The 27,351-nt window shown below is 51.8% G+C and overlaps 1 protein-coding gene across 2 annotated transcripts in view; it reads left to right on the plus strand.

The window, feature by feature from the left end:
- Nucleotides 1-27,351, plus strand: part of HDAC4 (histone deacetylase 4) — a 256,247-nt gene that overhangs the window by 33,535 nt on the left and 195,361 nt on the right. The window lies entirely within an intron of this gene.

Raw genomic sequence — 27,351 nt, forward strand, 5'->3', positions numbered from 1 at the left:
TGCAGTGCATGGTGGCCGCTGGGGGCACTTAGATTTCAGCCTCCGTCCTGCATCCACGAGAGAGGGAAGGTGGTGGCCCTGGGACACATGCTAGGACAGTTGCTTGAGGCACCCGAGTCTCTGTTGGTCTTGGCCCTGGTCTGGCTTCGTGAGCAGAGGCCGAGGCTGGGTCTGGGTCACTCCCCGGGGCCTGCCCAGGACGTTCACATACCTTCCCTTGGGCAGGGCTGGCTTTGTCTGAGAGCTCCCGAGGGCATGAGTCCAGGTTTCATTTAGATAGGAAGGTTTTATTGACTTAAATTATTTGTTTATTGATTGACATAAAGAAATGGTTTATGATCATTGTAAGAAATAGTTAAGCACTTTGGAGGGAAGAGAGTATAAAGCAGACGTTGAGTGGCCCGGCTCTCTCCCGCCGCTTGGGGCGGGCTGTTGCCGGGGGGCATGTGTGTCTCCTGCGTGTAAACACGCAGTGTGGTGTCTGAACACTTCAGTAGGGTGCAGTTCTACCTGTAGGGTTCTGTGCTTCATGTTTTGTCTGTTTTAATGAGTTGCAAGCATCTTCTGATGCTGGTGTATGTATGAATCTGACTTAGTCTCTTTGATGGCTGATAAATGTACAGTTACGTGGTTGCAGCGCTGTTCATAACGGCTCCAAATTGGCACCAAACAGTTGCCATTCGTGTATCCGTCTGCTTCTGTGGGTCTCTCCCCTGGACACATCCAGGAAGTGGACTGCGCCAGTGAGCATGTGCACTCGGACACCACGGGGCTTCCTGTCAGGCAGCTCCCAAACCTCGTCTCCACTGGCCTTGCTAACCACAGTGGACGAGGGGCATGTTTTTCTCCATTCACCCGTCCCAGCGCTGGGGAGGGTCCGTTTCCTTTTCGTCAGCGGGCTCGGGGGAAACTATTGTTTGAACTCACATTACTGTTTACATTGGGATGCATATTTTTGAATGACCTGGTGTAGACATAATCAAATTTTGTACATGTTACCCAGGCATTTGAAGAGAAAATGTGCTCTTCTTGTTATTTTTGGTCTAAAGAAGTCTGTATGTATCATTACTGTATTTAAAGTTCTCTTATTCATATATTTTATATTTTTATATATAGGAGTATATATTTTCTTTGCATGTTTTACATATGTATAAACCCAGTTGAGTTATTTAAATCTATACGCGTCACTCATTTTTTTGTCTGCTCAGTTTCTTGGAAAAGTGAATTTTTCTGTTTTGATTATAGTTTTATAATATTCTTTTTACCTTGTTAACTATTTTTTGCTTTGTATATTTTAGTATTTTTTTCAGTGCTTAAAAGCTAATGACTTCTTTTGGTAGACTAGGACGCTTATCAAGATTTGGCTGGGTGCGGTGGCTCACGCCTGCAATCCCAGCACTTTGGGAGGCTGAGGTGGGACTGTCACTTGAAGCCAGGAGTTCAAGACCAACCTGGCCAACATAAAAAGACCCCATCTCCACAAAAAAAAAAAATTAAAGAGTTAGCTGGCATGCGGCGTGTCTGTCGTCCCAGCCACTCGGGAGGCTGAGGCAGGAGGAGCGCGTGAGCCCAGGTGTTTGAGGTTGCTGTGAGCTGTGCTTGGGCCGCCGCACTGCAGCCCGAGTGACAGAGTGAGACCCCATCTCTAAAATAAACAAATAGTCTGTTTCTCTTTGTTTAATGTTTCTTTATCCAAAAGTTTATTTTGTCTCATAAAATGTTTCTGCTCTCGTTTCCTGTGGCTAACATATATTGTATCTTTTCGTCACTTAACTGTAACATTTTCAGACCCTTTTCTCTAAGGTTTGTCTCTGCACCGTAAACAGCAGGGTGCTGGTCTTGCCTTTGGTGTGGAGAACGTGGCCTGTAGGCGTCTGCTGTGCCCATGGCCTGGCCTCGCTCCGCCTGTGCCGGGTCGCGTGTGCTTTGTCACTTGCCCCCAATCCCCTTCTCCGTGTCTCAGTGGGCCTGAGACCGTGAAGACGGGCCGAGTGGGCGAGGGCAGGGCTGCCCCGCGGTGTCTGCCCGTGTCTGTTGGGGGTTGTCGGTCGGGGCGGCAGCTTGCTGGGTGCCCCCACTTCTCTCTGCAGCCCTCACGCCTCCCTCGGGGATCTGCCCTTCCTCCCAGAAGCGAGATGCCCCACACAGCGTGCGACCACGTGCGGCACCGGCTCCCAGGCCCCCCGGCCCCCCCGAGGTGGCTGATGTCTCCCGGCACCATCCGAGCCTGTGCCCTCCGTCCGTGGCGCGGCCGTGTGGCGGCGCGTGGGCTCCTCGCTGGCGAGCGCTTCCTCGTCAGTTCGATCCCATCACGTTGAGAGTTCCCAGAAAATTCCTCCAGGTGTCTCGTCAGTGGCTGCACCCGTCCACCCTGTGTGGCAGCGCTGGCAGTGCCCCGCGGTCTCCTTTGTGTGTCATGGTTTTAGTGGATCTGGGGAGGAGCAGGAACAGCGAGTGCCGGGTCGCTCGGTGTGACTGAGTGTGAACGTCCCAGCAAGGCCACGGACGTTCTTCCCTTTCCTCGGCTGGGGAGAGGAGGCCTGTGCGGCCTCAGCATTGCGGGCCGCGCCGTGTCAGTGTGTCCTGGCCGGTGCCTCCGCGCTGGCCCTGCTCCCTGCGGCGCCCACCGTGTTCCTGGCTCCCTGGCACGCAGGCCCGTGGAGCCCGGCCGCCCTGGGTCCCCTCTCACACTCTCCGTGTACTTTGGCTTTGCTCCGAAGATACAGTGGCCTTGCTGTTTGACGTGTGTGATTTCCCCTCCCTGTTTTTCTTCAACCCGGGGCTGGGTGAGGGAGCACTGCGCTTTTATTGCCATTCTCCCGCACGCCGCCAGAGCCAGGCCCTGCTCTCTGACGTCAAAGCCGCTTAACTGTCGGGATTTTATTGCTCTAAGTAACTATTTCTAATGATGTGAGCAGCCCGAGGAAAGGCCTGGATTGATTTAGCTTAGAAGAACTCTTTGAAAAGAGGCTCTGAAGCCCCAGGCTGGCTGCCCCGCCCGCGCTCCACGCCTGGTCGGGGACGTGCCCACGCAGGCTGGGGGGTTCTTTAGGGTGCAGAGCCGCTGCCTGGAGGCTGGGTCCCGTGGGAGTCCGCGGGAGCATGGAGGGCACCCCTGTGGGCCTGCTGGCGGAACAAGCTGCGGCTCCTTTTTCTGTCCCTTCCTTTGTTTTCCTCCAATAACTGACGTTCCTCACCGCGCCTTGCGGTTATAGTGTGCCTGGGACACTGGTAACTTGGGCGCTGGCAGGAAACCCAGACGTTGTCACTGGGCCCCCATTTAGCACTGTCCTGTCCCTCCAGTGCAATTTACCTTCCTTTCTGGAATGTTCCTGCCTAGAGAAAGTCTTGTGGAGAAACAGTCTCGATCTCAAGGAGCCAGTGACAGATTTACGTCTGTGGTCACCCGGATGTTGCTCTTGATAGAAAAGTGGTGGAGCAGGCCAGTACCCGGTAAATCCAACGTCCCGTCTCTGCCAGAATCTGCGCGAGAGGTGTGGATGGTGTTTAGTTAGAAACAAAACAACTATTTTGAGGGAAACTTGCCTAAGATCAGTGTTTTAATTTGGGCCATTCTATGATTTCTTCACATTCTGTTCGGTCTCCAGTGCCCAGTCCACCAAAGCAGCTGAGGGTCTGTGTCCACGTGGCTTAGTGATTCGTGAGTACACTGTCTGGCGTTGCTCCTGTCGGTCTCGGCTGGGCTGAGCGGGGCTCTGGGCTTTCCTCAGTGCTGGTACTCTGTTCCCTTTGATCTTAACTCTGTTCAGTTCAACCCTGTGGCCACCAAGGTTATTATGTTTTAACATAGAAATTATCTCATAAACATCTTTATGGCATTTAAAACATGCTCCGCAGTGGTTGAATGTTTCAAGAATATTGCAAAGTTTTACAGGGAGAAAATGAGTTTTGTGGACCTGCAGTTACACCAAGGATGTCGATGCTGAGCTGCTGGTGACAGGTGGGTCGTAGACCCTGAGGGACAGGAGGTGAGAGCTGGGGGGGGGGCTGAGAGTCACGTGGGCGAGAGTCTTGGGGGGCAGAGGGGCAGGCAGCGGGTGCAGCCGGCTGGCGGGGGTCCTGGGAGCGCAGGCGAGGACACAGGGCCTGCGTCCACGCCCCTGAGAAGACTGGGAGCAGCCGGTGACACTGGGGAAGAACGTCATGGCCCCAGTGACCAGCGGCCCTGGCGGTTCTGGGTAGGCGGCAGCAAGACCGAGCCCCAGGGACGAGGGAGAGTGGTGGGGTTCCATGTCAGCGGCAGATATTTTAGGCAACAGAAGTGCCTGAGTCGTTAAGACCAGTGTTGAGATGGGAAGTGCTTTTGGTCCCCACGTACTGCCAGCTTCCACCTTCCGGAGATGGTTCAGAAACCCTCGTGTGCTTCCTGACGCCGCGGCACCGCCTGTCTGACGCGTGCGTCCTTCCAGGCCTCCTCCCTGCCGCCCGGCACGGGGCTTTTGCAGCTCTCAGATTGTCACCAGCCTGGATTCTCCATGCCATCATTATCTGGGCTCTTAATCAGTCAAGGTTTGTTCTGGAAATCATGGAGACATAAGGACATATTTTTCAACCTACTTTTTTTTTTAATCCTTAAATTGTGTTTTGTCTTTTAAAAATCACGAGTACTCAATCGTTATGAAGAGCTGGGAAAATGCGCTGTCAATGGAGCATTGATGGTTTGTTTTGGCAATTCTCTGAAATTCTTACACAGTTTGTGGAGCATTTGCATTTGTGTCCTGTTTTCAAAGCCACCATTGTAGAAATGCAGATTTCTGAGTTCTAAGACGCTGAATGCTGGGTGATTAATGACATTGAAATTTAAGAATGAACTCCTGGTGTGTGTTTGACACAGAAAACTCTGCACGACCATCATTAGAAGCCATTGAGCACCGCGTGTTGGTGGAACAGAAAGGCGGTGATTGGGGCGGTGGGGCAGGTCGCACGTGGACAGGTGTGCAGACGCCGGGCTGTGCAAGGAGCCGCCCCCGCTGAAGATCCGGCTCTCTTTGACCACGGATGCTTAAAACTTGTAATAATAAATCGAGATTGATTACTCGTTTATTCCACGTCAACCCTGCTGTGCTTTTGAGAGGCCAGAATGCATAGCAGGTTTGCTCTGAACTGTGCTTTGCAGTTACCTCGTTTGTGTTGCACGATAGCCCCGTCACGTGCGTAGAACACCATTATTTCCACTTTGTAGATGTGGAAACCAACGTTCCTGCCAACAGGTGCCTAGACTGAGGCTGGGTGGTGAATCGGAGGCCAGTCTGGCAGGGGGATGGGTCCTCTGCCCCGTGTGGGCGGGACGCGGGGCGCTCTGCAGGAATTGGTCCTACCCACGTGTGAGGGTAGGCAGGCGGGGCAGCGGCCGCTCCAGGACAGGGCAGTGCAGCCACGTGAAGCGATGGGCAGGGCACGGGGGCCCCCAGAAGGGATGTGTTAGGCCAAGGGGGGCTGTCTCCCAGAAGGGACACAGGAGCTGCGGGGACAGGATTGTGGGCCCCTCCCTGGCGGGTCCGGCCCCCTGGCCAGGTGCTCTCTCCCGCAGCGCGGGCCTCAGGTTACACTTGGTTTCTGCGAGCCTGCGTTTTACCGTTGGGGAACTTTGCTTGCAATGCTTCCTGGGTGTTTTTGTGAACTTTCTCTGAGCTCTCTTTGCCAGTCCTTAGAAAGTTGGGATTGAAGGAGGTGACGGAGCGACTGGCTGACCGAGTTAACGTGGGAGATGATGGTGGAAACTTTTTATTTACTACCACTCATTGGCCTTCACTTTGCTTGGTTCGTGAGAACATGGTAAAAAATGGACACTTTTAGGAAAATTGTAATGATTAGGACAAAACTCAAATGAGGCAAATAACTGAACTTGTTGGAATCACATGTGGCTTTGTATTCTTAAACTGGTTTGCTTTGGGCCACATCGGCAGTGCGATGTTGGGGACGGTGGCCTTGAAGGAGTGACGCGTGTGAGCAAAGGGAACCTTCCTCGTTATTTCCATGTTTGCTCCTCCTCCTCTCCCCCTTCCTAGGAAAGAAGATAGGAACAGAAAAGATGAATTCTGCCTGTCACGGAGTGAGACACTAGCGATCTGGGGACAGAGGGGACGTGCCTGGTCTTCAGCAGCGACACCTGGGGGGCCTGAGTGGCTATTTCCCTCCAAGACGGTGCTGGGCTTGCCGGCTCTCAGTGGTCTGTCAGGGTCACCATCCTGGTGCCCACACTAGCCTTATTCCGGGGGACTCCAGGGTGCCTTGTCCCTCCAGCCCTGACTGTCCCCTCCTCTGTCTCCACCCAGTGTTCTCCTGCTGCTTGTGCTTGAACGTGTGACCCGGACTTAGGACCGGCTGATTCATGCTCAGACGTGGTTTAGAGCTTTGGGATCTTCCCTTCAAAACAGCATTCAGTGTTACAGCCGTTTTCCAAGGCTTACTAATACTGCGTATGTTCAAAAGGTAGCAGTAAAGCTCATTTAAAAAGGATATTTTTTAAAACTGAAATACATAAATGACCTAAATCTATTTCTTTTTGTTCCATTTGAAATAACATTTGTGAAGAATTGGGTACAGTAGGTTTAAGTGTCTTGATGTTTGTTAACAGGGGATTTTTTCCCTTCCGCACATTCTCATGAGGTTCACATGAGACTTGGTGTTCACTTTAGATGTTGGCATTTGTTAGCGCTAAGCCGTGGTCTTCAGAGCCCTTCACTGAAGGACGTTAGTGATTGGTGGCAGTTTGTGTTTTTAAACTTCAAATTTTTAGGCCAATTTTTAGAAGATTGCTCACATGATCTGATTGTTTAGGTGCTATCTTAGTTCATTCAGGCTGCTGTAATAAAATGCTCTAGACTAATACTGTAGATAATTTATAAACAACAGAAATCTGTTGCTCACAGTTCTGGGGGCGGGGAAGTCCAAGATCAAGGCACCAGCCAACTTGGTGTCTGGTGAGGACGGCTCTCTGCTTTCTAGGTGGCGCCCCTGGCCGCGGCCTCGCACGGTGGAAGGGCTGAGGGAGCTCGCGCGAGCCTCCTTTCTAAGGGCACTGTTCACGAGGGTGGAGTCCTCGTGACCTAATCACTTTCCAAAGGCCCCGCCTCTCAATACCATGACATTCCATGTTAGGTTCCAACACATGCATTTGGGGGACGCCAATATTCAGACCACAGCAGGTGCAAAAGCTAAGAGGACCCGTTGTGTTATGAGAGCTAAGGGTTCCTTCTGTTGTGATTAGTGGGCATTCTTTTTAAAATATATATGAGTATTCCTAGGAAATGTTTTGTAGAAATTGGACTTTCTTTTACAACTGTGTTTCCCAGCGACTTGTTGGTTCAGCAGGATTTGTACAGTGTTGTTGGGGTTTCAGAGAGAATGTGGGGTCCGTCCTCAGTACACACAGGGGTCCTAGGCGTTGCCTTCAGAGCCTTTCTGACCCTGGCACTGCTTTGTTCTAGTCTCACTGGGAGGATCAGGGGCAGGGTTAGCTTTTTCTTTCTTGGTACTGGTGGCTGAAAGGCTATTTTGGAAAATTTGAGAAAGTGCGAGGGGAACCTGGTGACATGGAAAGCAGAGATTTTCACTGGGAAGTTTTAGCTGCAAACCAGAGATGAGGAATTGTATTTTTCTTGTAGGGCCTGGTACTTTGTCAGTGTTGCCAGTCGAGTCATCGATGGGGATGGTGGTGACGATGGTGGGAAGGGCCGTCAGGACACCACTGAAGACGTCTAATGCTGCGGCCGCCACTGGTTAAATGGCAGTGAGCCCAGGTTCCTGGGTGACGGGGACCAGGGTGTGACTGCTGAGGAGGGAACCAGATCGCCAGTGGCCTTCATCCCTGGCGTGGTCCACAGCATCTGGAAGGCCAGACAAGGGGCCTGCCCTGGAGAGGAGGCACCCGGGGCTGAGGACTGAGGGGCACAGACGTCCTCAGTGCAGTCTTTGTCCCGGGGAGCCTGTGTCTTTGCAGAAAAGGGTTCAGTCTAGGAAGGGGGTTCTTTCCTACGTCTGCGGTAGATGTCAGTGTCCCCGAAGGCTGTTTGGGAGAGGAGGTGTCTGTTGCTGCATCCACGCAGGTACGATGGGTTTGATGGCTGGAAGGACGCAGAGGCCTCTCTGGGCAGCTGCACTGACAGAAGACCTGGCCTGGAAGCGCCGAGACCCACCGTGGTCTTCCTCTGTCCCAAGTGTCCTTCGGCAAATGCACCAATAGGGATTTGGGTGGCAGGCCGGGAGTTGGGGTGGGCCACCCCCTCTATGTGGCTGCTGAGGACAGTCAGGGTATCTGTCTGCTTTTACGTCTTTCTGTGATTTGATTCCCTTCCGTTATTGCCCAGTTATTTGGATCGTTTAGTAAAACATCGTTTCACATAGTGGTTTGGAAACGAAGGTGGGGCTGTGTCCACGCTTGCGCGGTCCCGTGTGAGTGGCGCAGGTCGCCGCTCTCCAACTGGCTTGGCACAGCCGAACCTCTGGCTGGTTCATGGAAGAGCCGGCTGTCCTGGGCGAGGAGTGGCAGTGCCAGGCCGGCAGCCGGCGACTGCTGGGGGCTGGAGGGCCGGATGTGCTGGAGGGAAGGCACCTGGCTGGGGGCACGTCCCACTCTTCTCTTCTTGCTTTGGGTTCAGGTCCCCAGCCTCTCCATGTGTCCGTGCTGGGCTGCCACACTTCCGCGGGTGCAAGTTACAAGGCCTGGTGGCCCTGGCTTGGGCACAGACATTACTTTCTTGGTTCTTGGCTGGGGTTTCCTTGGACTCCCCATGGGTGTGACGGTGTTGATGGCGTGAGAATCACGGACTGGGATGCTCGTTGTGTTTATAGGCTGCGGTCCCCAACCCCCAGCCGTGGACCGGTACCTGGCCGCAGAGCTCGGCCCCTCTCCCCGACCGCACGCTTCCCGTCTGTGGAAAACTATCTGCCGTGGAAGTTAGGACCTGGCGGGGGTGGGGATGGGGGCGCAAGCAGGAGGTGAGCGCCGTCCTGCAAGGGAAGCTCTCCGTCCGCTCCCGTCACCGCTTGAGCTCCGCCTCCCCCAGCCCCCGTCCCTGGAAAAGTGATGTCCCATAAAACCGGTTCCTGGTGCCAAAAAGGTTGGGCCTGCTGTCGATAGGTGTTCTGATTTCTTTGGCAGTTACGTGGATCCCGTGATGAGTGGGGCGTGGCCTCCACAACTGCAGCTCCTGAGGAGATGGCGTTTTAACGCCTTTGCCAGGAGGCTGCGGGCTCTGGGGCCTGTGCGTGTGATTCCCTGTTACGATTTTGCTCTGGAGCTCGGCTGAGGGACATTATTTCAAACTTCAATGCAATTTAAAAGAAGAGAAGAACAATTTGGGTTTTTCTCAAGTTGTTTGAGTTACCCAAGAGAACGTGACTTTAGCATTTCTCACCAGTTTCCAGGTATCTGGGCTTCACGTGGAGAGGGGGCAGGGGCAGCTCTGTGCCCAGTGCTGTCTCTGCTGAAGTGTCAGAGGTCTCTTGGCCCAGCCGTGGCCTCCTGAGGATCAGCTGCTCCCTGGTACCAGGCCCAGGCCCAGGCCCTTTGACTGCTGCCTTCCGGCTGCACCTGGTCATGCAGCTGGTGGAAATTGGCGGCCTGGCGGTAGGCGATCTGTGTCCTGCCCTGCAGAGGACTCCCCGGGGCAGTGCGCAGTGGGCAGCCCTGTGTTTACAGGCAAAGCCCAGACCCCCCCGTGGGGGAAGGGCAGGGCAGGCCGGCTGGTCGTCACCTGGACAGGAGGGACTGGGGCCCGGTGCGTTTGAATTAGCGCAGTCGTTCTGAGACACTGGTTAGTATTACCCGACAAGAGAGCACCCTTACCATCGTTTTCTACAAAGCCAGGTCCTATATTTTCTGGTTTTATGTAAACCAAATACTTAGTTTTCACAAGTTATTGTTAAGTACAGGTTCCCTATTCATTCACAGTTTATTTAGATACCTTTAAGTCAATTTTACATGCATGTTCTCACTGGAAAGAAAACTCTACCGCTGGGAAACAACCTGAGCTCCTGGTAGAATCTCAGCACTGGGCAAGAGCTTCGCGGCCCTGGGCCGTGCCTGGTGTGAAAACTGCTCTAGTGGCTTCTGAAATGTGGTCCGTGGCCAAATCTTACTTCTGCCTTGGATGCCTGTGGAATCTTCTGGATTGACTGAAGCTCACTCAGAATCTCACTGAATACTGTGGTCTCTGGCAGTTCTAAACTATGTTCATCAAAATCCATGGGAATCTCATGGCCACTGCTGCAGTTTTAGAGAACTGCCTTAGAAAAATAATATGAACTTATTTTCTCATTTTATGTATAGTCGGTATTTAGATTTTTGACCATCAAATGCTAGTTTGGATTTTAAAAGACCAACATGAGTAAACTTTGAGCTTAAAATGCAGCTTGTTATATTTGGTGTGTAAGTGAGTTGATAGATGCCATTTGATGTCTGCTCCAGTGGGGGGTGGGGCAAGGGTCAGGGTGAGTCACTGGGTTCAGGGAGCTGCTGCAGAGGTTGGAAAAGGCCTCCCAGAAAAGGGGTTTGAAGCTACTGATCGAATGCAGGAAAGGGGGAGGAGAGGGAGGAGAGGCTGCCACCGTCCGGGGTGCAGAGGGAGGCCTGGGGACGGGCAGCTCGGGGCTGCCGGGAGCCATCCTGGGAGGTCTTGCCAATGTGCTTTGGGTTTAGATCCAGCCGGTGGCATGCACCTGTCAGCCTTGCGAGAGCTGAGTTGTCCCTCTTTCCTCTTCCTGGTCTCTTCCCTTTGGAGCAGCCTGGGCACCTGGCCGGACGTTGGGGCTGAGCCTCCCCTTCCCCAAGGCAGAGTCTGCTGGCTGTGGGTCCCGGGGATGCAGTTCTGCATAGCCGGGGCTTCCTCGGTTTCCGGACCAGAGGAGCTCAGATGATCTCTCTCCCACCTTTTTCTTTTCTTTCTTCTCCCTGAAGAGACAGCAGCGTGCAAAAACAAGCCAGCATTGCTTGTTCTCTCGTTGTTTGTAACTTGCCCCGAGCCTGGCCCGGGTCCAGTCTGCTCGCTGTTCCGCCAGGCCCGTCTGCAGCCCTCAGCTGAAGCCAGTTGTCCGGCGGCTCCCTGTGTTCCTGGAAAGCTCCGTCGGGCCCAGCCAGGGGCCGCTTTGGGTGCATCCTGTCTCCTCTGTCGCCGTATGCTTGGGAGCAGAAGTTGGCTCTGGCTGGGTATGTGGATGTGCTGTTAATTTATCCTCGGTTTTGGAAGCATATCGGGAGCTCAGAGGAAAGGAAGAGCCACAAAATGTCAACCCAGCAGCAGCCATCTGACTCGGTTCTAATCACCACGATGTGCAGTTAAGATGGGAGTGTTTGATTTCCTCACTCACCAGATTTAGGCCTCATTTTGTTTACTTTTATGAGTTCTGACTTCTTCCTGTTAGAGAGAGAAAGTTTGCAGAGATAACTGGCTTTTGGTGGGGTTTTCTGTGAGTGCAGTGGCTGTGGTGAGACGGTGGTGTGGGGTCCCCTGAGCCAGGCAGGGGCTGGGTGCCGGGTCCGAGCCCCCTGAGCAGTGCGCACGTCGGCTTCCAGGCGCCGAAGTGCTGGCTGTGCCGCGAGTGCCGCTGAGTTTCCGCGCACACCTGCCGGCCGCACCTGACGCCGTGTCTCCAGAGACTCACTGTTTTCCCCGTCCCTCGGAGCTGTTTGGGTGACAACCAGCTGTTCAGCAAAACCAGTTTAGCGGAGTTAGGGGTGTGTCAATTCTAGTCCTCGAGTTTAAACATAAATCTGAATGACGAGAATGGCACTTTATCCCTGTGTCCTTCTCCCAGTAACCCAGAACCCAGTAACCGTGAGGAAAACATCACGTTGCAGCAGAGACGCGTCCAGCAATATACCTGTCCTACAGTACACCTGTCCTGCGGTACACCTGTCCTACAGTACAACTGTCCTGCGGTACACCTGTCCTGCGGTACACCTGTCCTGCAGTATACCTGTCCTACAGTACACCTATCCTGCGGTACACCTGTCCTGCGGTACGCCTGTCCTGCAGTATACCTGTCCTACAGTACACCTGTCCTGTGGTACACCTGTCCTGCGGTATACCTGTCCTACAGTACACCTGTCCTGCGGTACACCTGTCCTGCGGTACACCTGTCCTGCAGTATACCTGTCCTACAGTACACCTGTCCTGCGGTACACCTGTCCTGCGGTACGCCCGTCCTGCAGTATGCCCGTCCCGCAGTATGCCCTTCCTATATACGCCTGTCCTGCCATATGCCTGTCCTGCATTATACCTGTCCTACGGTACACCTGTCCTACAGTACACCTGTCCTGCAGTATACCTGTCCTGCGGTACACCTGTCCTACAGTACACCTGTCCTACAGTACACCTGTCCTACAGTACACCTGTCCTACAGTACACCTGTCCTACAGTATACCTGTCCTACAGTACACCTGTCCTACAGTACGCCCGTCCTAGTATGCCCTTCCTATAGTAGCCTGTCCTGCCGTATGCCTGTCCTGCATTAAACCTGTCCTGTGGCACGCCTGTCCTACAGCACGCCTGCCCTGCAGTATACCTGTCCTACAGTATACCTCAGCCTGCCGGGGTCCTCACAGCCAAGAGGAGTCTAAGGAAACACAACACCTAAATGTAGTGTGGAATTCCTGGGTGGGATCCTGGAATGGAAAAAAGACATTGGTGGAAAACTTAGGGAAATCCTGAACTCTTTGTTTTAGTTAATAGTGATCTATCAGTATTGGTTCCTGAATAGTGGCAGGTGTACCATGGGAACGGGAGATGCTAATATCATAGTAGGGAAACTGCAGGTTGTTGCTGGTAGGAACTCTCTGTGCTGTCTACTCAATTTTGAATCAAGTCTGTTAATAAAATTTGAGCTCAAAAAGTGAAGTAAATTTGTAGATACTCTCTTTTGCTCATTATTTGTTCTTGAGTGGTTGTATACTGTGGGCACTTCAGCATCTAGCTTTTAAATTTTTCCCTTTGGGGATTATTCTAAATTTGTACCAAAACAGTTTTTTTATTGTTTTCTTATGGTTGCTACGTGGATGTGATGCCATTGATTTAACAGGTCACTATTCATGGACATTGAGTGTGTTTTTAGTCCTTCTGTTGTTATTATAAACATCGTGGCCCCGAAGAGCTCCCATTTCTGAACTTTTTTATTCAGTATGACAGAAAAGTACACAAACCACAAGTGCTTAGCTTGATGAATCCTCACAAAGGATCGCACCTGTCACTGTTATGCAGACCAGGACATGGGGCGCTCCCGCCCCCGATGTGCCCCTCTCAGTCAGCCCTGCCGCCAGGAGTCACCGCGCTAGCTCAGGTGAGCGTTTCGCGGTTTTGAACTTTGTGTAAGTGGAATCTTATATACGCACTTGCTTGTCCGCCTCCTTCACCCAAAGGTGTGCTCGTGAGAGTTACTGACATTGTTGCTTATAGGAGCGGTTTCTTTGTTTCCATGGGTGCGCGACATTTCACTGTATGGACACACCGCGAGTTATTTATGCATTCGATTGATGGCATTTGGGTGATTTCTAGTTAGGAATTGTTACGTGGAATGCTCCTGTAACATCTGTGTACACCAGTTGGTCCACGTCATTTCTCGCAGCCAGGTGTGTGAGTGCCAAGCAGTTTTTCCCATTGATGGTGCCAGTTCACGCTCCGACCCGTCGCGTGAGGTTCCACTCGCTCCATCCTCGCCATTGGTCTACCATATTCTTTTCCATTTTGAGTGCCGTGGTTTAGTTTGTATTTCCCGGATTGCTAACTATGGTGAGCACCTTCTCATGTGTGTATGGACCAACTAGATGTCCTCTTTGGTGGAGAAGTGCCTATTCAAGCCTTTTGCTCATTTAAGAAATTGGTTTGTCTTTATTTTTCTTACTAATTTGTAGGAGCTATTTATACAGACTGGATCTGAGTCTTTTGTTGGTTATTTCTGTTGCTGTTTTCTGTTAGTTTGCAGACCGCCTTTTCTCTTTCTTAGTGGTATTTTTTTGGGTGAACAGATGTTCTTAATTTTAACATCGTCTGATTTATTGATTGTTTTATTTATGCCTGGGTCGCGGAGATATTCTATATTGTTTTTGAGAAGCTTCACTGTTTTATCACTTATTTAGATCTGTGGTCCATTGGGAATTTTTTTTTTTTTAAGTATGGTATGAACTAGGGATTGAAGGTTACTTTTTCCTTTTGGATATTTGGTTGTCCCAACAGTATTTATTAAAAAAGATTCACCCTTTCTTCTCCACTGTTCCTTGCCACTCTGTCATAAGTCAAGTATCTTATGCAGATGGGCTTTGTTCGGGCACGTGGTCCGCTTGCCTGTGTACCCTGCAGCACTGTCCTGACTGACCGCAGCTTCATCGTTAGTCCTGTCGAGTAAAGTGGGTCTTGCCGCTTGGTAACAACTGTTCAGAACGTGTCTGGTTTCTTCTTAGCTCCTTGCATTTCCATATACATTTTAAAATCAGCTTTTCAATTTCAACAGAATATCTACTGCAATCTCAATTGGGATATTGATTTGCATAAGAAATCAGTTTCTTTTGAGCCTTCTAATCCATAAATATGGTATATCTTTCAATCACATTTTGTAGTTTTCAGTGCAGAAGTCTTAATTTCTTTTGTTAGATTTATTTCTATATTTTTGGGCATTTTTGGGGGGGATAATGTTTTTTTAAAATTTCATTTTTTTTGGTGATGATGTTTAGAAATATAATTAATTTTCGTATGGTCACCTTGTCTTTAGATACCTTGAACAATTTGCTTATTCTGGTTTATCTGCGGATTCTTTTGGGTTTTTAATGTATATTGTCTGTGGGTGATGAATGCTGCTTTTCTTCTTTGCTGATTTTTAAGTCTTTTGTATCTTTCTTGCGTTGCTGCACCGCCTAGGACCTTCGGTCTAATGTCAACAGCACCGGCGGTAGTGGGCCTCTAGGTCTTGTTTGAATATCAAGGGAAACTTTTGAGTATTTCATCATTATGTATAAAATTTGCTATAGGTTTTGTGTAAATAATCTTTGAGATTGACACAGTTTTCTTCTGTTCTTAGTTTGCCAAGAGTTTTTCTCATGAGTAGGTGTTATTTAGGGTGAACCATGTGAAATTGCAGATATTTGATCTTTTTCAATCTACAAAAATGGTACTTTCATTTGGTTCAATATTAGATTTTTTTCTGTATCTATTAATCGTATGATTTTCTCCCTTTATTTGATAAATGTGATAGATTTTCTGGATTGATTTTTCAATGTTTACCTTACATTTCTATAGTCAACCTTACATCTGTACTAATGATTATAATGCATTATTTGTATATACTTTGAATTTATTTTGCGTATATTCAGTTTAATTTTTTTATCTAAATTTATGAATGAGATTACCATGTCATTTTCTTTTGAAATATTTTGTTAGGTTTTGATATTAAGGTTATGATAGTCTTTTACAATATGGTGAAGTTGTCCTCTCTATTCCTAGGATTGGCAAAGTTTTTCTATAACAAGTCAGATGGTAAATACTTTAGGCTTTGCAGACCACGTATGGTCTCTATTGCACATTTTTCTTCTTTTTCTTTATTTTTTTTAGCAGCTAATTAAAAATGTAAAAACCCATCTTATTTTGCAGGTTGCACAAAATCAGGCCACAGCTTGTATTTGGCCTGTGGGCTGTAGTCTGCTGACCACCGTTGATTCTCTTGAAGAGTTTATGTAAGGTTGATGTTATTTCTTTCTTAAATGTTTGGAAGAATTCATTTTCAATCTATCTTGGAATTTTCTTTGTGGGACAACTTGTAAATTGCACCCTTAACTAACATAGGACTATTTAGGTTTTTATTTTTTCTTGTGTCAGTTTTTGTATATTCAGTTCCTCTTGGAATTTTTTTCATTTCATCTAAATTTTCAAATGTATTTATATAAAATTGTTTAAATGCCCTCTCATTATCTTTGTAATGTCTGCAGGCTTTGTAGTGACATTCCCTTTTCAATTCCTGATATTATTCTTTCTCTTTTTTCCTCCTTTGGGCTTACAAGGTGTTTATTAGTTATGTTAATATTTTTAAAGAACCATGTTTTGTTTTCTTGATTCTATTGAATTTTTAAAAAATATCTGTTGTTATTGCTATTATTTCCTTTTATTCTTTGCATTTAATTTGCTTGGTTTTATTGTTTTCTTTAAGAGAAATATTTAGATTATTGAATTTTTTCAGATTTTCTTATTCTGTAATCATGCACTTAAGCTATAAATTTCCACCTATGCATAGCTTTAGCTGGATTGTGCAAGCTTTTTAATGCCATTTTGATTATAATTTGGTTTAAAATACATCTATTTTTCAAAAGTTTTTTCTTTGCCCCCTGGTTTATTTAGAAATGTATTTCATAATTTCAGGGATTTGTGAATTGCCTAGTGTGTTGCTTTCATTTTGTTGCTGATTTCTAGTTTAATTTCTGTATGGTCACTGAATTTACTATATATAATTTCAGTTTTTAAAAATGCTTTGAGTTTTGCTTTGTTGTTGATTGTGTAGTCAGTTTTGTAAATGTTTTATGTATACTTGAAGAGAATAAGTCAGCTATGAAGATCTATGAGTTCCACACATCAGTTTAATCAAGTTTGTCAATCACGGTGTTGAGGTTTTCTGTTAACTATGGATTTTGTTATCTGCTTTCCTATCGGTTACTGAGAATGGCATTTTAAGATCGCCTGCTGTGATTGTGGATTGGTATTGTTTTCTCTTTTTAGTTCTGTCAGTTTTTGCTTTTGCATATCTGGAAGCTATTGTAGGCCTGTGCAGATTTAGAATTTTTATACTTTCTTGTTAGAATAACCACCTTTTCATTACTGTGACATGTCCGTCTTTCTCTCCTTGTTCCCTCTCGCGCTGCGTCTGTGTCCGTGTCCGTGTCCGTGTGGGCCGGCCTGGCGCTGCCGCCCTGGCGCTGCCACCCTGCTCTGCGCAGCTCTCGGCCTGCCCGCGGCCGCCTGGTGGGACAGGCCTGGACCCCCACGCTCTGTCCAGCTCTGGTCCTCCAGGCGGTGGTCTGCAGGTCAGCACGTGCTTCCAGGGGAAATGTGGGCTCTCTAGAAGGTTCTTCCTTTCACTTCCAGTCTCTGCCATACTTTGGCCCTTCAAGTTCTGGCTGTCCTGATCGCTCATGGGTTCCGAGGCCTTCACATGTGCACCCCTGTGTTTTACATTTTAACCTGTCCTCTTTGTTCTTGGCCGGGGGTGAGTCTGAGACAACCTAGCTTGCTGCAGCCCAGAGTGGAAGTTGGGGTTTGTCTGTCAACGCCAGGTTCGGCGTTTTCAGTGAAATGGCAGAGATGCGTAATTTCAGCGCGTTCCCTCTCTCTGTTCCCGCCTCGTGCAGATGTCCCTTAGCACGTCGGGTCTGCACTTCGAAGTCCACGGGTGCCGGGTGGCTTCACGGGCTTGCACTCACCTTTATGTTGCAGTGAAATAACTGCTGGGCATGTTTTACAGTGGACTGAAATATACCTGCAGCCTCGAGCTGGCTTATAGCGCTTTTATTCAGGTATTTTATGAGGTGATTTATGTCGCACCTTATAAATGGTCTCCAACCTCGCTGACCTGCACGTGGTGGGCAGAGCTGTCCTGCCCCTCCTGCCCGCCCAGCTTCCCCGCCCGGCCTCCCGCCTCCCTCCCACACCTTTTACCTTTTTCCCCCAACATGAATGAAGGATTCATTCAGGATTTAGCTTGGGAAGAAACTTGCAGGACTCTGCTTTTCGTGCCATGGGTCCCGTCACTGTTCCGGAAACACCCTCACTCCCCGCACTCTGACGGCAGCAGCCCCAGTTTCCCTCCTGGGCGGGGCGGGAGCTTGACTTGGTTTCTCTCAGTCTCATCTCTGTCATCTGTTGAGCCAGGGGCTGCCGTGAATGACTCTGAGATGTCACGATGCTCCTGTGCAAGTGGCCGTCAAGCCTGGGAAGGGTGGACATGAGCCGGGCAGCAGGGAGACGACCTGGGACTTCGCCACCTCAGGGTGGGCGCAGCCCGGCTTCTCTGCCTTCACGGCTTTTTTGGGATGAGGGAAGGCTGAGGGTAAGAACTATTTTTCCACATTAAAATGTACCTTTTCTGTTCAGTAATCCATGCATTTTATGTAATACGCTTGGGTTACACATACCAGGTTTAGTGTATCACATTTAAATGTGTACTTTATTCAATAGAGTTGCTCACTTAAAACATTGAAAATAAATATGCTTTATTTACAAAGTGACTTGCAGACTGCTTAGTGTTAAGGAAGCTGCCGCTGTTCTCCCTGCAAGAGGCGAGGCTCTGTGACCAGAAGGTCCCCTCCGCCTTCAGCAGAGCAGTTGTCATGTTGGAACCAGCATCCTCCTCCGCGATGAGACGGCCGTGAGCGTGAAGTTAGCTGATGGGCCGCTGCTGCCAGGTGACTGTGCCGCTGCCTGGTGTTCCGGGAGGAGCCCCTTGGAGCGGCAGCTGAGATGGAAGGTCAGGGGGCAGAGTTCAGGCGACCCTGGCCAGCTCCCTTCCTCCCCATCCCCCTCCTCCATCTTGGATGCCAGGCAGCGATGAGGACCCTGGAACCAGGCAGAATTAGCAGCTGCCACGTCCTCCTGGCTCAGGGTCCCCTTTAGGATGTGGGTGTGGGTCTCCCCTGATGATGGTCCTGCAGAAGGTCCGCCGTTGGGCCTCTCGGGCTGCTCACCGCGTCCCTCCTGGGCCCTCCTGTTGCTGTCCCGGCAGCCGTGCGTGACCTACCAGCCTGCGGACGTCGGCTGCCACGCCGGGCCCTGCCTGTGACCGTGGCCGCCTCCCGCTGGGCTCAGGCTGCCTTCTCTGAGAAAGGAGGCTCCTGAGAGACTTCACCTTGTAGGGTCCTGGTGAGGATCAGGCGAGGCAGGCGTGGAGCCAGTGCCTGGTCCTGCCCAGGGACGTCAGCTGCTGTCCTCATCACAGGATCCAGAACCATCCCTAGCCCAGGGCTGGCCCCGAGTGTCTCTGGCAAGTTTCAGTTTAATCAGCCTTGTCACGCTCATGCCCTTTTTGACAAATATAAATAACCTGTGTCCTTCAGTGTTTGAGATTCCAGAATAACTTGAACATCAGTTCACAAAACAGACCAAGCAAGGGTATCTGTGCACACACCAACTTCCCCTCCCCCACGGAGAACCTCCTGGTGGTCTGGCCTACACTGTCCCCACGCGACGCCCCCACACGCTGCCGCTGCCCAGCGCACAGGCAGCACAGGAGGGGCAGCGAGAGGGGTGCGTGCGGAAGACGGCCAGAGAGGAGCTGCTGGCTGGCATCGCCCTGCCCTCCGGCCCCACAGCAGCGGGGGCTGCGTCTGTGTCGCCGAGATGAAGGGCGGCATCAGCTGCGTATCTGACTTTTGGTGGTTAGCGACTGCGAACCTTGAAGCCCAGCTCTTGAGAAAGGGATGACAGGGACTGGGGTTCCCAGCATTCCAGTAGGGCCCCACCTCCACAGTCTGCACAGCTGCCGGGGCGTGGACCCCTTCCAAGGCCTTCTGGGGCAGCCTGGGTGGGGGGCGTGTGGCTGACTGTAGGCCTGGCATTGTGGGATGCCCCCACCCCACGCTGGGGCCCGCTCTGCCCGTGGGTCTGGGCGTGCTGCTGCTCCCTGGCGGCTCGGGGCCCGGAGGAAGGAGCTCAGCTTACACTTCCAGCCTTTCAGGCGGTCAGCGGCCACCAAGTGGTTTCTTAAAAAGAATTCCTCCTCCCCAGATTAATTTCTGGCATGCGGCATCGGGGAGCTCTTGCGTCAGTACATCGTCATAAACCCCCAGTTGTCTGGCTCAGACATAAACACCCAGCCAGCTCCACTGCTCCTGACACGCGGCCAGGGCCAGCCTGCTCGCGGAGCTCCGGGCAGCTGGAGGTGGAGAAGGCCAGTGGGCGCCGGCAGGGCAGGCGCGTGGCTGCCCCCGACAGAGCCCTGTCTCGGAGGCGCCGGGCTTGGCAGATCAGACGCGCACTGTGCTCGCTGCGGGAGGAAGTTGGGCACAGATGTGATTCGTTTCCTGAAATGTTTGGTGTTTCTTTTTCCTCCCCGCCCCCAAGTCCCAATTCTCATTAATAGGGTGTTTTGCTTGTCGCGAGTGTCTGCCCCCTTCCAGTGGGCGTTCTGCAAGGTTAGGAAAGGTCCCCGGGTGACAGGTGTGCGCAGTGTGTTTCGGGGTGTGGGAAACCAGAGGTCATTCCGCACATTCCTCATCCAGATCTTGGGGACAGAATGCTTTATAGAAATGCTTTCTGTTGCATTCTGTAACACTCATTGTGAGGCTTTTGCACCACAATTTGAGATCTTCAGAAAGTCCCTGGGGTGCACATGTTCCGCTCTTGTTTGTGTGGAACCTTCTCATCTGGGCACCCTTGCAGAGCTCTGCCTGGGTCCTCAAAGAGGCCAGAGACCAGGGGCCGCCGTCTGCACAGTCCTCGGTTGAGCAGCCGGCACGCCTGGGCCTGTGTCTTGGCTCCTCCAGGGGGCAGGAGGAACTGGGGCCTCCAGCTTCCTCACGGGTGATTTGGGCAATTGGCAAGTAGTAATGGGGCCCTGCTACAGGTGGAGGATGCGAAAACTGTGGCTTCCAGGCTGTCTTCAAGGGGCTTACGTTCCCAGGGGGCACGTGAGACCGTAGCCTCTGGAAACCGGTGGCTGGTCGGTGGGCGCTGCAGGAGATGCAGTGAGCGTGGGGCCTCGGTGGGCTTGCATCGACCTTCAGAGGAGATGGGGCCCCCGAGCCCTGGACAGTGGGCGTGCGGGCACAGCGGTGGACGGGCAGGGCCGAGGCTGTCCAGGGCCCCCACTGGATGCTGGTCGAGAACCGGGAGGGGCAGGGCTTGGCCGTGCTTGTGAACTCGGCTGGGCTGTCTCTAGGCTTGCTCTAGTTTCCAGACGCCTGCACGGCACAGGTGCACGCTGGGGAGTGTGTCGGGCCTGGTTCCCATCCCATCCTGCGAGCCGGGCACAGTTGCCCTCAGAAAGCCCCATGGGTAGAACCTCAGTCCAGGGCCACATCCAGGTGGCCGGCTGGGTGCTACTATTTGATTTCAGGGTCTTCGGTTTCTACTTGTTTCCCACCTGTGCACACAAGCTGTGGTATGGGCCACAGTTTAAGGAGGTTCATGAATGAAAGTTAAGTAGAGGGTGTCTACAGTAGCAACTTTGGGTGTAAAACTGGGAAGAGACTCCCCCTTGGCAGAACAACCAGGTGTCACTCCCTGGACGCGAGGGCTCTGCAGACAAAGTAACCTGGACCCCAGCAGCTTTTACCAGACCACAGCCCCGGGGGAAAGGAGTGAATGTTTATTAGGCCTCACGCCCGCCCTGTGGGAAAGTGCAGCCTCCCTCGCAGGTGGGGGCCTGCGGCTGAGCCCTGCGCCCCAGGAAACCAGCTGCGGGGGCAGAGCCAGGACCGGGGTCTCAGCCTGTTCAACCCGCAGGCCCCTGTGGCTTCCCTGGGGCTCCGCTGCACAGAGATTCTGAGATGATTACTCGGCGAAGCCAGTTAGTTAATCATCACGGTCGGAGTTTTTACAGAAACAGGTGCAGACTGTTTGGAACCATCACTGAGTGATGTGGTCTCACTCGTCCTTTGTGTCTTGTGCCTTGAGCTCCCAGGGCTTGAGAAGGGCGAGTCTGTGGGTTTGTTTGCCCTTCTCTTTAGGACTGTGAACGGGGGTGTCTTCCGCGCGGGCGGGACTGGCATGGGAACCGCTGCACCGCAGCTGCTGTGGCCGCAGACGCACAGGTGCGGCCGTGCTGGGGCCCACGGCAAGGCGCAGGGCTCTCAAGGAAACCGTGCAGCCTCTGCTGGGTTTCAGTAACCCTCCAGTCTGTCATTTGTTGTGTCTTGAAGGTTATTCCATGTCAGTTAATAAATCAATTCTTTTTTCTTTTTTTACACTTGGGTATTATTTTAGTCTATTTACCGACGTGTATGTCAATTTCTTTGTTCTTCAGAGTTCTTTTTTTATTGTGGTAAAATATACATAACAAAATTTACCATTTTAACCGTTTTTTAAGTGTACAGTTCAGTGGCAGTAGGTACTTTCAGATTGCTGTACAGCCGTCACCGTCCATCTCCAGAACTGTCACCTTCCCAAACAGAAACTGCCCCAGTGAACAACTCCCAATCCTTTCCCATAGCCCCTGGCACCCTCCATTCTCCTCCTTTCTCCATGAATCTGACCACTCTAGGGACCACATTTGAGTGGAATCATATAGCATTTGTCCTTTTGTGCCTGGCTTACTTCACTGGGCATGATGTTTCAATGTTTATCCACGTGGCGTGTATCAGAATTGCCTTCTTTTTTTTTTGAGACAGAGTCTCACTCTGTTGCCCAGGCTAGAGTGAGTGCCGTGGTGTCAGCCTAGCTCACAGCAACCTCAAACTCCTGAGCTCAAGGGATCCTCCTGTCTCAGCCTCCCAAGTAGCTGGGACTACAGGCATGTGCCACCATGCCCGGCTAATTTTTTCTATATATATTTTTAGCTGTCTATATAATTTCTTTCTATTTTTAGTAGAGATGGGGTCTCGCTCTTGCTCAGGCTGGTCTCGAACTCCTGAGCTCAAACGATCCGCCCACCTCGGCCTCCCAGAGTGCTAGGATTACAGGCGTGAGCCACCGCGCCCGGCCCAGAATTGCCTTCTTTTCTTTTTTCTTTTTCAGACAGAGTCTCACTCTGTCACCCTGGGTAGAGTGCAGTGGCATCACCATAGCTCACAGCAACCTCACACTCCTGGGCTCAAGTAATCCTCCTGCCTCAACCTCCCAAGTACCTGAGACTACAGGCACACGCCACAACGCCCAGCTAATTTTTCTGGTTTTAGTAGAGATGGGGTCTCGCTGTTGCTCAGGGTGGTCTCGAACTCCTGAGCTCAAGGGATCCTCCTGTTTTGGCCTCCCAGAGTGCTAGGATTACAGGGGTGAGCCCCTGCACCTGGCCCATTTCGTTCCTTTTTAAGACTGAATAATAGTCTATCGTGTGTGTATATCACATTTTGTTTCTCCGTCCGTCTGTTGATGGACCTCTGGCTGCTGTGAGTGGTGCTGCAAACGTGGGTGTCCACGTGTCTGTCTGAATCTCTGCTTTCAGATCCTTGGGGTGCATATTAATACCAAGGAAGGGAACTGACAAGTCACGTGATGATTCTATGTTTGATTTTTGAGAAACCACCAAACTGTTTTCTGTTTTCCAGTTTTTTGGAGAATGGCCATCCTAGTGGGTGTGAAGTAGTATCTCATTGTGGTTTAGATTTGCATTTACATAATAATTAGTGATGTTGAGCATCTTTTCATGTGTTTATTGGCCATTTGTGTATCTTCTTTGGAGAAATGTCTATTCTTTTGCCCATTTTTGAATTGAGTTGTTTGTGTTTTTGTTGTTAAATTGTAGGAGTACTTCATATATTATGGATTTATGATTTGCAGATATTTTCTCCTATTCTGTGGGTTGTCTTTTCATACTCTTCATGCACAAAAGTTTTTAATGTTGATGAAATCCAATTAATCTATTGTTTCTTTTGTTGCTTGGCCTTTGATGTCATATTTAGGAAGTCACCGCCAAATCCAAGGTCATGAAGATTTCCAGCTATGTTTTCTTCTACGAGTTTTATGGCTTTAGTTCTTACATTTATGCTATTGATCTACTTTGAGTTAATTTTTGCATATGGTATGAGGTCGGGGTCCAGCTTCATTCCTGTCTGTGGGTGTCCAGGTGTCCCAGCACCACCTGTTGAGGAGGATGCTGCTTGCTTTTAACCTGCACTGCTGCGGGGGGCTCAGCGTTGCCGGGGAAAGATCTTGCTACTTTTTCAGGTTTTCTCTGGAAGCACCGTGAGCTCCCGTTGGTTTCCCTTCCCAGGTCAGTGGAGGATTTGTTTGCCATGTTTATATTTCTCCTCTGGCTCCTGCCCCTGCCGCTGTGTCCCTGCATCACCACTTCCCTCCATGGGATGGAGAGTTTGGGAGCAGCCGACAGGGCTCTCTGCAGGCAGTGGAGTAGCCAGCGTGTGGCTTAGGTTCCCAGTGGTGCCGACCACGAGCTCTGGCATCCCGTGAGTGGGCTCCCAGGTCACCCTCGCAGCTCCCTGCCTGCGGCCGTGAGCGTGCTGGCTGGTGCACGGCAGCAGGTGGGCTGCTGAGCGGGGAAGCCACATGCACACATGCAGCCGCCTCGGCCGGCCTTGATGGCACCTGCAGAGCAAACCCACGGTGACAACGGGCTTTGCAGGGAGCAGGATTTATTTCATCCAAAGGAGTTTAAATGTTGCTCTTCTTGTATTAAATTGAAACTGCATGAAGTCCCAAATTGCTGCTGTGCTTTTGCTTTTGCTTTTCATTCTTTCTGTAGCCTTCCTGTCTGGGCTGGTGTGCGGCGTGGGTCTGATTCTCCGCGCTGGGTTCGCGTCGGTGGCTGTGGCGGAGCTGGTTTTCCCATAGCGTGCCGCAGGGCTGGCCGCAGCGCTGTTTCCTTCAGCCAATTGTGGTTGCATTTTTGCCTTCGCATGTCCGATTTGGGTTTCAAATTCGGGATCATCTGACTATTTTATGTTTGAAAATGTTCCTCAGATACCCAGAGTTCCCTGTTGATATGCTACAGCTGGCTTTTTATTTTTTTAATAACCAACCGTCCAATTTCATGCCTTCCATTGTGCTAATCCTTAGCGTTTTAGGTGACACTCACCTTTGTCGTTGCCTCATAAACGCACCCCGCCGTGTGCGTCCTCATGGAGATGCCGCTTCTGTGGCTGTCCGAGCTCCCCGGCATCTTCCTGCACGGCCGGGCTGGGGGAGACGCGAGCTCCGCCTTCCGTCTCCCGGTTCCACACGTGAGATACGGTGCCAACTCCAAATCTGGCACTGCTGAAAGGTATAAGCAAGGCGAGAAAGTGCCCCGTTACCCTACCAGACCACAGTCAGCGGAGAGGGGCAGTTCTGAGAAAGTCACGAGTAACATTTGGTGTAGATTCGCAAGGAGGGGGTCTCTGTCTCTGTCTCTCCACGTCCCACCCCCGCCCTGCCCGTACGTGATGGAGCCACAGTGGTGTCTTGCACAGCTGCCTCCTCTCCCGGGGGAGCTGCAGCTGGACGCCCCTGCACACTCCCGGGGACCAGCAGTCCTCAGGACGGCACTCGCTTCCTGCCAGCCCTTGTTTCTGGGCTTGCCCTTCCTTGAGGTCCTGTCCTCTGAGGGTCCTGCCCGCTGTCCTGCCAGCCGGCCCTGCGTGGGAGGAGACCTGTGAGACGCGGCTGCGCGCTGCCAGCTGCAGTCTCCAGCGCTGCGCGGCTGTCTGTGGGGCCTGACCTTTGCAACAAACACACTTTCTCCGTGTTCCTGTCCCAGGCGCAGAGCCTGGCAGATCCGGGCACGGAGGAGCTGAGGGCCTGGCCGGCCGCATTTGCTAAGTGATGTGGAGACCCGAGAGTCCTTCCTAACCGCCACTGACCTCTCGGCAGGCGTGAGGGTCCCGCCCGTGGCGTCGAAGCTCCAGTGGCGCAGCACGCCCGCGGCTCGCAGGGCGGCCTGAGCAGGCGCGGTCACGTTCGGTTTCAGTCCAGATCCTCTTCCTCTCCCAGGGAAGGCCCTTCCCGGTTTGCCTTCGTCTCTTGGGTTTCTCCTCAGAGCCTCTTCCTTCTAAAATTAGTCGCTGGCTGCTGCAGGGACACTTTGATCAGCTTGTTTTGTCAAGTACTTTTGTTGCTTTCCATTAAGGGTACATTTAAAAATACAAACCGAATTCAAGCAGAAGCCAGACTCCGCTGCTCAGAACGTCTGTGTGTCGGGGGGAGGAGGGGACGGGCGGCGAGTGGGCAATGCCGGAGCTTCCTGGTCCCGCCACCTGGGAGCATCTGCGGGGCACACGGACAGCTCACGCCCAGGCTAAGTCCCCAGCCGTGAGCGCCCTGTGCAGGGCCACCGCCTTGGGCTCCCGTCCCCTCACCGCACTGGAATCTCTGCCTCGCGCTGCCGAGGAGGCGGCCGGCCCGGAGAGGAGCCCAGGAGGGCCGACAGCGCTGCCATCTTCCAGCGCGGAGCTGGGGGACTTCAGAGTCACTTCCTGAGCTCGCCGTTTCCTGGGGAAGGCCCAGAGCTGCCCCGTGGGCTGCCCAAGGCCCGGAGATCAAGGACTCAGCCGGCCTTGGCCAGACTGCGCTCTGCGGTGTCACTGTGCAGACAGCTGCCATGTCACTGCCCCGTCACTATTTTAACACCTGTTAAAAAGCCTCAGCATGGGAATTTTGTGAAACAATGTAGTTTAAAATATGCTTTTTAACATTTGTTTAGAACAGAAACTTGAAATTCTGTGAGAGACTGAGTCCCCTGTGTGCAATTTTGGAGGGGCCAGGCTGACCTCCTGGTCTAAGGTCGCAGTGCCTCCTCTGCGCCCCTCCCGTGAGATAACGATGGGGCTTACGAAGTCCGTGGTATTTGGTGTCATTTGTGTCTTAAATCTGTCATTTTCAGCTTGTTGGTGTAACACTCAGACTGTACGTTTCCCGGATGTTCGGGAAGAAGTGCCAGGTGTCAGGTGTTCTGCGGGTCAAGGCAGCTGACGCCGGCCAGGGACACTTCGTCTGCTGTTTGCCTGGTGCTTGACAAGTGCTGCCCGATATAACGGTCCGCGTCGGGTGTCTGCAGGCCGGGGCCTGCTCCTGCCAAACGTTGCGACACGGCGCAAGACCAGCGTGCTGGTGCCGTGAGTCAGCTGTGGTGCCCGCGCAGGCCGCTGGGCACAGGCACAGGACGCCTCTGTGTCCAGGCTGCCAAGAGCGCAGGAGGGGCCGGGCAGCAGGGCCAAGCCCTCCCGTGGGGCCGGTGCCGCCACGCTCTGCCCTGGGGCTGCAGACGGCCACCCCACTCTCGGAGATCGTGAGGTGGAGCTGGCGTTGCTTGACCTGGCGGAAGATCTCAGAACGCTGTGCAGAAGACATCAGCAGGCCTTTCATCCCACGCCTGTGGGATTTTAAAAAAAATGTGGCTAGATAGCGCTGGCATCTGTCGCATAGATGATCATGGCATGAGTTTTCAGTCCAACCCAGTGGAGAGTGATTCTCCGTCAGTGGCTCCCTGCCACCTTCCCTGTGTGGAGGTCTCACCAAGCTCCTGTCCCATGAGAGGCAGCCTGCAGGGACCGGTGCTGCAGGCGAGGCACCCACGGTGCCCGCTGGGCCTTTCCTCGGGGACCTGCCTCAGGGCCCAGGCCCCAGCTCTTCCTTCGTGTCCTGAAGGGCCCACCGCGGGCACCAGGTCCTTCCTGCTTCCTCTAGGAGACGCCTCCCCTGCCCCCAAGGACAAAACGCCCGGTCTCAGGCAGGGAGTGGGCGTGCGAGCCTTCCTGGGAGCTTTGCAGCT

Source organism: Eulemur rufifrons, chromosome 1 (genome assembly GCF_041146395.1).
Source record: "Eulemur rufifrons isolate Redbay chromosome 1, OSU_ERuf_1, whole genome shotgun sequence".
Lineage (NCBI taxonomy): Eukaryota > Metazoa > Chordata > Mammalia > Primates > Lemuridae > Eulemur > Eulemur rufifrons.